The 11,433-nt window shown below is 31.6% G+C and overlaps 1 long non-coding RNA gene across 1 annotated transcript; it reads left to right on the top strand.

Annotated features, from left to right (window-relative positions):
• Positions 1-217: 217 nt before the first annotated feature.
• On the top strand, positions 218-1,439 carry LOC136071276 (uncharacterized). Its single transcript, XR_010632560.1, has 2 exons — positions 218-1,212; positions 1,298-1,439. It is a non-coding gene; the product is annotated as an uncharacterized LOC136071276 (long non-coding RNA).
• The last annotated feature ends 9,994 nt before the right edge of the window (positions 1,440-11,433 follow it).

Genomic DNA, 11,433 nt, shown 5'->3' on the forward strand with positions numbered 1-11,433 from the left:
GGAAATGAGAGTTTTGGAAAATTAATAATAAAAATAATGGTTAAAAGATATTTAAATTTTTAAATAATTAAGTCACCTTAAATGAGAAAATGTTAAAAACATATATATATAAGAAAAATTGAAAACAAAAAATGATGATGTGGCGGCTGATGTGGCTCAACGTGAGCGTAGCAACATTAAATGCTACGCTTCAGCTTTTAGTAATATATAGATTAGCAGTCTAGTGAATAATGAAAACATTTAATATTTATTTATTAAGATAATTTGTGTCTTTACTGAGGATATGATATATGGTATCGGTAACATGGTACATCATCTTAAATGTTATTATTGGTCTTTATTTATTCGAGTAAAAAGAAAATATTGGTCATTATGCACTTGATTTTTTTTTCTTTTTTAATAATTAAAAATTTTACTATAATAGTTTACTAAAAAATGTGCTAAGAATATCTGTTAACAAAATCTTAAGAATATGTGGGCCACGAAGTATTCCAATGTGATGGTAATATCCATATCAATTTTAATTAGAACTTATATTTTACAGTGTGTATTGTGGAATGAGGATGGCTCATCATGCTTATAGACACATAGGTTCCAACTTCCAACCAGTCCATATTCTGCTGAACAAAACCATTACTACTAAAAAAAAGTGTTGTTGGCCCACACCAATTTTAGTTGCACTAGCCATTCAAGCTATGATGATTTTTTTACAGGTCCACACAAAATAGCTACAAACATGAAAATTTAAATATTGAAACAATTCTTCTCAAAGTGAACTCATTGATATGATATTAAGCAAGCTCTCTAGGTGAAGATTACTAACAATTGAGCAATATTATCCACAATTTTGCCACTAACCTAAGCAATTTACATACTTTTGAAACCACTTGACATATACTGGACACCATTATAATATGAGGGAAGGGTAATATCAAATATACAAACAGTGTCCTTCAAAAAAGATTATGCATATTCATTAGTTTTGGTATCAAATATTGGGGAACTAAACCGAATTCATGGTGTTTATAATCTTGTGGATTTGACTAATTTTTTTTGTTTCTTTATAATATTGGAGAGAAATGAGCTACCTGACATACACCAGGAGGCCTACAGACTATAGCAATCGTTGAGACCTCTTTCAAGGCTTCAACTATGTCTAGGCCATCAACTACTCTTTCGGTTGAGACTATTGTGGTTGCTTCAATTACAGTGGTAGGTGAATAATCCTACGGTTTATTTATTTATTTATTTATTTTTTTTTTTTTTGGCAATAAACTCCTCCTTCCACTTTGTCTAGGTCATCAAACTACTCTTTCAGTTGAGACTATTATTGTTACATCAATAATTCAATTACAGTGGTAGGTATATTTTTTATTTCAAACAAGCACATTGTCAGCCTTTTCAGATTCTTAGCAATCAATGGGACTTTTTATAGGTCATTAACAATTGTTTTGGTTTTCCACCATCATGGTTTTAAAAATCAGACTGGACCGGTTGGTTGAATGGGGAACGGCCACCAGTCCGGTCCTGAAAAACCCAATAACTAGCCAAAAGTTGTGTTAAACAGGGAATATATTGGAGGCAAATCCAGTTTTGTCCCTGGTCTAGTTTTTAAAACCATGTCTACCGTGCACCCTTAGTGTGATGATCACTACACAACTACAAGTACAAAGTTTTTGTGAGGTGGTGGGGCAAGGATCAAAGCTCAAATTTTTCTAAGAGTGAATTTCACACACATATATATATTTAGATTAAACTAAATTAAATTTTCTATTTTGTAAAAAAAAAAAAAAAAAAAAAAACTATTTGTTTCAGTTTTTATTGAGACTATTATCAGTATTAAGATTGTATCAATTACAGTGGTTACGGTGGGTGTATATTTTTCTTTAGAAAAAAAAAAAAACCATATTTCCAGTCTATACAATTTTTTAGCAATAAATCGAGCCCTTGCAAGAATGAAAGTTAGGAGTTTTAGAATTGGCTAATTATGTGACAACTTTTTTTTTATAATTATTTTTTTAAAATTTGGATTGTGAAATTATATTTCGTATATTATGGCAATAAGGGTTGAAAGTTAAAGCTTCTATTTACCCTGCAAAAATGAAGAACTTGGTTGAGCGAGATCAAGCTTCGATCATGCAAACTTAGACATATACTCTCAATAGAGTCCCGTTAGACACTCTACTTATATTTAAACCATAGTTCAACCTTTATTTCGTAAGAAGAATGACATCATTTGAAACATCAAGGCAAACCTTGAGAGAGCAAAATTTGTCTTTCAACTCCATCCAATTGAACATACCTGAGAGGTTGAGTGTTCGAAACATATTAGATTACCTTCATTGTGTTGGAAGCGTTGTTCAAACCACATAGACGTAATCACATTTTCAAGAAGCCTTGGAGTGACTGAGAGATTAGTATTGCAGTCAATAGATATTGACTTACAGAATCAAGTGTCTACAAAGGAACAAGATTGAAGTCTACAGTTACTATTAGGAGTGGAGAGGTAGAGTACGGTGTCTATATACTTGTATTGGAAGCCTAGTAAGTATACTCTATACCGCAAAAACCTTCATAGTGAATTTGATGGGAAAAGATATCCTCTAATTTAATCCTTCAATTCACTCCTATTTTTAGCCAGATGTAGCATTTATTTGATTTTCAAATGCCACATATCTTATACCTAAATAAAAATTAGAGGGTATGAAATGATTTGATTCAACATATTAGAGAGATACCTGTCAAGTTCAAATTTAATAAAAATTTATGTTCTCTCTCTCTCTCTCTCTCTCTCTCTCTCTCTCTCTCTCTCTCTCTCTCTCTCTCTAGGGCAAAACCAAAATCAAAAGAAAGAAAATCCCTTGATTAGGAAGTGCATTTTACAAAACTAACACATATATTATATTAAGTTTATATATGTTTGTTTTATTGTAGATTCCAAAGTTTGTATTGGTAAAAACTATGATTTGAGTTGAGAGGAGAAAAATTTGTATATGATATATGCATTCACAAAAGAAAAAAAAAGTCAAATATTATAATAGTTAAGTACAGAAGAGTTTTATCAGGATTCATATTGGATTGTGGCTTTCCAAGCGATNGAGACTACTATGGTTGCATTAACAACTTTCTTAAAGACAACTTTGTCTCAATTTGTAGAAATTACAAGTTTAAAGTGGTGGATAATCGCTTTTAATATAGACTCACTCTCTAATATTTATTTTTGTTTCTTTCACTTACAACCTGTCACTTCAAAAATAGTGTAAAAATTTATGGCTAATGTTGTGTTCCTAGACATATTCTTGCACCAATTACAATGATAAGTGTATCAATTATTAAAACAAGTCATGTTAGATATATTATGGTCAAGAGACTCAAACAAATTGTAGGTCGATCATATATGTACGTGTCTGAAGTTAGCTTAGGGTTCTCTAGTGTATAAACGTTATCTTATTTAATATTAGGGATGAATCTATTAAGGCTTCCTGTTATAGCGTAGGCAGAACCATGTTAAAATTTCGGACTTCTATACCTTTTAATATATATATATATATAAATAAATTTGAAAGGTAGATATAGAGTGAGTGATGGGGTTAATTTGCACCAAATACATGATAAATTAAAAAGGATGCGATTTCGGTTGGGAGATCACTTTGTACCGCTCTTTTCTCGCTTTCAATTACTCAACAACTAGATCCGAGCTGTGTTGTCTGCAAATTAATAAATCTTCCATCAAACCCACTCCTAACTCCTTTACCATATGCTACTGCCATTAACTACAGTTTATCTAAAACCCAACCGCAAGTGGACCCGAGCCTTCATTGCAGTGCACGTGAAGATCTCAGTTCTTCTTCGCTAGTTGTTTTTCACGTTACGCTATCCCCACCTGCACAAGCTTGAATGTGGGTCGTACGTGGCCACATTAATTTTTTGAAAATAACCAAGCAAAGCAATAGGCCATGTTGACTCCTCACTCTGTGAGTTGCTCCTATTCCAAGTGGTTGCATTTTGTGTATTTATGGAGAAGAAAAGTCGGACCAATTTGCTACCAAAAATCATCTTTGTTGTATGTCATAAATGTGTGAGTCTATGCATCGGAATCTCTCACCAACCAAACAGCCATTTTAATATGGTGGGTCAACAAACACGTCACCTCTTCAATGTTGTAAATGATTTTAGAATAAATGTGAGCTTTGAAAACATGATTTTTAAAATTACAAATAAGCATGTGGTAAAATAAGTACGTGTCAACATATTAGAGAGATACCTGTCAACTTCAAATTTATTAAAAATTTCTGTTCTCTCTCTCTCTCTGGGGCAAAACCAAAATCAAAAGAAAAATCCCTTGATTATGAAGTGCATTTTACAAAACTAACACATATATTATATTAAGTTTATATATGTTTGTTTTATTGTAGATTCCAAAGTTTGTATCGGTAAAAACTATGATTTGAGTTGAGAGGAGACAAAATTTGTATATGATATATGCACGTTCACAAAAGAAAAAAAAAGTCAAATATTATAATAGTTAAGTACAGAGGAGTTTTATCAGGATTCATATTGGATTGTGGCTTTCCAAGCGATGCACTTTGCTTTCCACGTCGATATGCAAGACTGCATTTTTGAAGGGATTCATCAAGGTCTTTTTGCTAAAATACAATAGGGAAACATTAAAATTTATGTGTAAGGCATGCTAGTGGAGGACTTATGGTTACTTATTTGTTCACTTAGAAGGTAGAGTTATGCTCTATTTCAAGACTAAAGAAACAAAGTGGAGTTTTAGTTGGCTAAATTATCATTAAGTGTGATTGATTAGAACTTTTGGTTAGATGAAATTCCTCACAGGATAAGGAAGATCTTGAACAAAGTTTCTCTTCAAACTAGTTTGGAGAAAAACTCTAAAAACTTCTCATACAACTCTGTATTGAGTGTAAATTTTGAAAATCTAACTGTTAGATTGAATGTTCTTATTATATTCTTCATGCATGTAAATTTCAAGAAAATCAAAGATCAATTGTTATCTCATCAAACAAATGTTAAAATTTCAAATTTTTATGATCTAAAATTGTGTATAAAAAATAAGTTTATTGATTGAATAATAATCAATATCTAATTTGAACGAAATTTGATATACATGTTAAGAACACAAGGAACATAAAATTTAACGGTTAGATTTTCAAAATTCATACCAAAAAAAGAGATATATGAAAAGTTTGAAAAGTTTCTTTCCAAATTAGTTTGGAGAAAAACTTTGTTCGAAGATCTTTGATCTAGATTGCTATTTCTATCAAAAGAAAAAAAAATAGATTGGGGTTTTTAGTAAGTATTAACTATGAAACTAATGGCTTGTTTGGAAGTTTAGAGAGGGAGAAGAGTAGAGGGGAGTAGAGGGGAGGGGAGTAGTGGGGAGGAGAGTAGAGGAAAATGATTTCCCTCCACCTTGTTTGGATGTTTTTAAAATTAGTAAGGGGAAAGGGAGTAATTAGCCCTTCCCCTTGTGTAATTTTGTTAATATAATAAGGATAAATTAGGTAATTTACTTGGTTAATAGTTTATGTACTCTACTCTCCCTCCAAATCTCTCCAATTTGGGGGAATTAAAAATGGGGGGCTAGAGGGAGTTGAAACCCCTCCAAACCCCTCCCCCTCCTTCCTTAAAAAACTTCCAAACAAGGTAATTAGATTACTCTCCCTCCCTCTACTCTACTCCCCCTCTTTTTTTAAACATCCAAACAGGCCATAAGGGTTTTTCTTCGGCAGGCCAGGGGCGACAGCTGCCCCCCCTCGACCCCCTGGCTCTGCCCCTGTTAAGAGCATCTTCAGTAATTTCTCTAAATTTTATCATTGTTTGAAGAATAAACAAAGTTGTCTATCTATTTTTTCACCGAATATATATAATAATTTCTCATAATGTAAATTACACTCTCGAACCTGAAGCAGCAATTATTGATAATTCATATTTACATTATAGCGGATAGAACAAATGGCTCAATCTTTGATTTAGACAAACATAATTCCGTGAATTTACAATGAATAATTGACCGCTTAAAACTCGTAGCAAACGACATTTAAAAAATAAATAAATAAATAAAAATAAAAAATAAAAAGGATTGTTGCCAAAACGGACCCATCAAGTAGAACTTTTTTAGTTGGGATATCACTTTGAACCACTTTTTTCTCTCTTTCAATCACACAATCACTCAACAAATTTCACATGAAATGAAATTCATCAAGCCACATTTATTTTATTGAACGAACAAAGTCAACAAACTACATTTTTAGCCTTAATTTTTAGAAATAGATGAGGCTTTTCGTTCAATTTTGTCTAGGCTATTGACTGCTATCTTTCGGATTAGACTTTAGACTGGTGAATTTAGCAATAGATAATACCTCCTTAAGCCACATTTATTTTATTGAACGAACAAAGTCAACAAACTACATTTTTAGCCTTAATTTTTAGAAATAGATGAGGCTTTTCGTTCAATTTTGTCTAGGCTATTGACTGCTATCTTTCGGATTAGACTTTAGACTGGTGAATTTAGCAATAGATAATACCTCCTTCAACTTTGTCTTGGCCATCCACTACTCTTTCGGTTGAGACTATTAATGTGGTTGCATCAATAACAATGGTGGGTGAATCTCTTATTAAGTCAAGCCACATTCCAGCGCCTTTCACAGACTTTTCTGCAATAGATGGAACCTCCTTCAACTTTGTATAGGGCATCAACTACTTCTTCATTAATTGAGACTATTATTATGCATGGTTACGTCAATTACAACAGTGGGTATATCTTTTATTTCAAACAAGCCACATTTTCAAGCCTTCTCAGATTTTTAGCAATCGATGGGACCTCTTAGCTAGGCTACTTCAACTTTTTCATGGCTGTCATAAACTGCTGTTTCGGTTTCGGTTGAGACCATTAGGGTTGTATCATTACAAATTTACAATGGTATCATAGCCAATTAGATCTGATGATTCTGATCCCTTGTCTACAACAGTTTATTTAAAGCGCAACCGCAACAGTGGACCCAAGCCTTCATCGCAGTGCACATGAAGATCTCAGGTCTTCTTAATTAGTTGTTTTTCACGTGACACTATCCCCACCTGAAGAAGCTTGAATGTGCATGGGTGGGGCCCACATTTCATTTCTAAATAATCAAGCAAAGCAACAATAAAAGTATGAAAAAGTAAGTAAACTGTCATTATTACATTTCATATTTTTAGTTTACCAAGCTTGATTGTGCATGGGCCACGTGCACGTTAGATTCATCTCTCTGCGAGTTGCTCCTATTCCGAGTGGATGCATATTTGTGTATTGATGGAGAAGAAAAGTCGGACCAATTTGCTGACACGCCTTACTTATATTTGCTTCCAAAAATCATCTTTGCTGTATGTCATAAAGCTATTTTAACGTGGTGGGTTCGTTTACCTTGTAGTCTGATGGGTCAACTAACGCACGTCACCTCTTCCACTGTTTCAATGCATGCAAGGCTTGATGGATTTTCATAAGCTACCATTTGATGGAGTCAATTATTTGAATGGCCCTCATACGGGGTCTGTTTAATTAGGTTAGCTGTGTTAAAAAGTACGTTTTACAAAAATAATAATTTTAGAATAAATGTATGTTTTGAAAACATGATTTTTGAAATCATAAATAAGCATTTGGTAAAAATGTGAAAAAATGTGTTTTTTTTTTCATAGATAACATTGGTCTAAAATTGTTGTTTCGAGTGCAAATTACCAAAAAAGGCCTAACTATACTGCTACAGTTATCTTGTTATTTTTCAATGAAATCAATATTAAAATTTGCATTGATAACATCCATACTAAACATTACATTATATTTTAATTGCTTGCTTTATTCATTCTGATGTGTATCCTCGCTAAACAATTTTCACCAATAAATAAAACTGTGCTTCTCCAATAGGTGTAGACTGCATGAGTTTTAAAATACAAACTAGATCAATGATTCAGGACAAAGGATAGCAAATAGGAAAAAATATTTTTGAAATTCTGTGTTTACGGCAAGAGTTTTATGAAAATCAAGGAGCATTTGTTCTTTCAATATGAATATTGCTCCTAATACTCTAGGAGGATTTGTCACCACTTTGATTGATAAACCCTGGAGTTGTTGGAAAGAAATATTGTTGTAGTGGGAAGTGAAGATAATGGAAGGGGAAAAGCTTCATAGCCATTTTGCCAAGTGATACATTTTTCGCTTAAGCATTAATCTCAAGAAAGATTACATTGATGTCAAGATATTAGTTCAGTAAATGTGTCTATGGATTAAATACACATATTAATTATTTATAGATGCGCAATAATTTATATATATATATATATATATTATATAATGTATTTGGTTATTTTTTATTAAGAAAAGGCGTATAAGAGAGTAGAAATCTCATGTGGGATTTTAACATGGTCTGGCTTGACGGTCTCTACGCCACAATGGAAATTCTTTGCCAGTTACACTTTGATATTATAGAAGAAATTACACTTTATTACTCTAAATTATATCTCATATTACACATTGCACCTTAAACTTTTGAATGAACGTTTTGTACCATAAACTATGACTCTTATTACACTTTGCACCCTACTGTTAAGTTTGCTCTTAACTTGGATGAAAATTCAAAGTTTATGGTGCAAAGTGTAATAAGAAATATAGTTTAGGGTGGTAAAGTGTAATTTATCTTTTATTTATAAAATATTGAGAAGAGGGGCAATTAAGTCTTTTCTTATGATGTCATATTTTCCATCTAAGTTAACAGCAAATTTAACATTGGGATGCAAAGTAAAACAAGGATCATAGTTTAGGGTGCAAAAAGTGCATTCGAAAGTTTATGGTACAAAGTGTAACATGAGGTATAATTTAGGATGGTAAAGTGTAATTTCTCCTTGATATTAAACAAGTGTAATTTCTCCTTGATATTAAACACTTGATTTTATAATGAGCCTAATGTAGGATTTATATACTAGGAAACCATAAGCTCCAACCTCAAGGAAGGGAAGTATAATTACTTAAAAGATGTACCCGCCGTTGTAATTGATGTAACCATAATTGTCTCAACTGAAGGAGCAGTTGATGACCCAGACAAAGTTGAAGGATCCAGGTTCCACCTATTGTACAATAATCTGTGTAGGCTGGAAATGTGGCTGGTCTTAAATAAGAGATTCACCTACCTCAATTATTGATGCAACCACAAAAGTCTCTACCGAAAGGGTAATTGATGGCCTAGACAAAGTTAAGGAAGGAGCAGTTGATGACCCAGACAAAGTTGAAGGATCCAGGTTCCGCCTATTGTACAATAATCTGTGAGGCTGGAAATGTGGCTGGTCTTAAATAAGAGATTCACCTACCTCAGTTATTGATGCAACCACAAAAGTCTCTACCAAAGGGTAATTGATGGCCTAGACAAAGTTGAGGGAGGTCTCACCGCTAAAATCTGTAGAGGCTGAAAATGTAGATTGTTTTAAATAAAGATAAAGTTAAGTTCAAAAATGGTTGTAGCTTAAAATTATAATTTTACTTAATATTAAAATATTGAAAGTAAATTTTGATAAATTCATTATTGGATATATATTTTTTTTTATATCCTTCATACTTGCAAAATTTTTAGAAAATTAAAGATAAAAAACTCTGTCATCAATAAATTATTTAAATTATAAGTTTTAGTAGTTTAAAATTATGTATAAAATATAAACTTATAGATCATATCGTAAATAATATCCGATTGTCAAAATTTGACATGTGCATTACGAGCTTGAAGAACATAAAATTCAACGTTAGATTTTAAAATATGTAGTAATTTTTATTTTATTAAGTAAGGTTGTAATTTTAGGTTACAACTAATTTTGTAACTAAATTTTGTCCATATATAAAGCGTACACCCACAGTTGTGATATTGATAGATGCAACCATCACGTTTAAATAGAAAGAGGAGTTAATAGCCTAGACTTATTGCCTAGACATAATTGAACGAGGTCTCATCTGTTTCTAAAAAATAGCAAAGGGCCACCCGACGTGGGGATAATATTATAAATTGCCATGTAAAAAAATCATATAGAATATTCAAAATATGTTAAAGTAATAATACGAAATAATGTCGTGATAACTTGAACAAGTTTTTATTGAATTAAAATAATACAAAATTAAAAGGATAAATATTTTTTATTTAATCTCAAGGGGATAAAGAATTTAATCTCTAGGTAATTGTCATAGAAATTAGTTGAAGTAACAAATTCATCATGAAGAGCAAAAGTATAAAATTGCACACACATGTCTATTACTCTTTTCCCTCAAAGTATAGAGGAATTGAAGGATAAAAGAACAATGTAAGAATATTGTATTTTAAATAATGATAAAAACATTTTAATCTATGTGTAGTTGGCTTATGGAAATATCATAGAATTTTTATTAGAGTATAATAGTAGTGGGTTAAATGAAATATACTTCTAATAAAATTTTAATATGATATTTAGTATTTTGCCATGAAATATGCATATTTCATGGTTCATGTATATTTTGAAATATTAAAATATTCTTACTAGAAAATAATTTAGTTCTCGACTTGGCGTTGTATTATGAATAATGTTGAATACATCTAGCATTTTCAAAGATAACTTATTTCCTCTGATTGTTCTATTGTGCCTGTACTTCAAGCGAGTAAAAAGAAAAATCTATTCGTTTTTAAAGTTTAATGGGCTTGGACTTTATGAATGACAATATTTTAACAAAGCTAATTTAAATAAGACTGACAGGACCTTAACCTATTACTATTATTATTATTATTATTTTGTAGAGAAGAATGCAAAAAATGTGAGTTAAAAGGCTAAATGAAAAATTACATTAACAAAGTGCCACATGACAGAATCACATAGTTTCCCACATGAGATTTCTACTCTCTTATACGCCTTTTCTTAATAAAAAATAACCAAATACATTATATAATATATATATATATATATATAAATTATTGCGCATCTGTAAATAATTAATATGTGTATTTAATCCATAGACACATTTACTGAACTAATATCTTGACATCAATGTAATCTTTCTTGAGATTAATGCTTAAGCGAAAAATGTATCACTTGGCAAAATGGTTATGAAGCTTTTCTCCTTCCATTATCTTCACTTCCCACTACAACAATATTTCTTTCCAACAACTCCAGGGTTTATCAATCAAACTGGTGACAAATCCTCCTAGAGTATTAGGAGCAATATTCATATTGAAAGAACAAATGCTCCTTGATTTTCATAAAACTCTTGCCGTAAACACAGAATTTCAAAAATATTTTTTCCTATTTGCTATCCTTTGTCCTGAATCATTGATCTAGTTTGTATTTTAAAACTCATGCAGTCTACACCTATTGGAGAAGCACAGTTTTATTTATTGGTGAAAATTGTTTAGCGAGGATACACATCAGAAT

Source organism: Quercus suber, unplaced genomic scaffold (genome assembly GCF_002906115.3).
Source record: "Quercus suber isolate HL8 unplaced genomic scaffold, Cork oak 2.0 scaffold_298, whole genome shotgun sequence".
Classification (NCBI taxonomy): Eukaryota; Viridiplantae; Streptophyta; class Magnoliopsida; order Fagales; family Fagaceae; genus Quercus; species Quercus suber.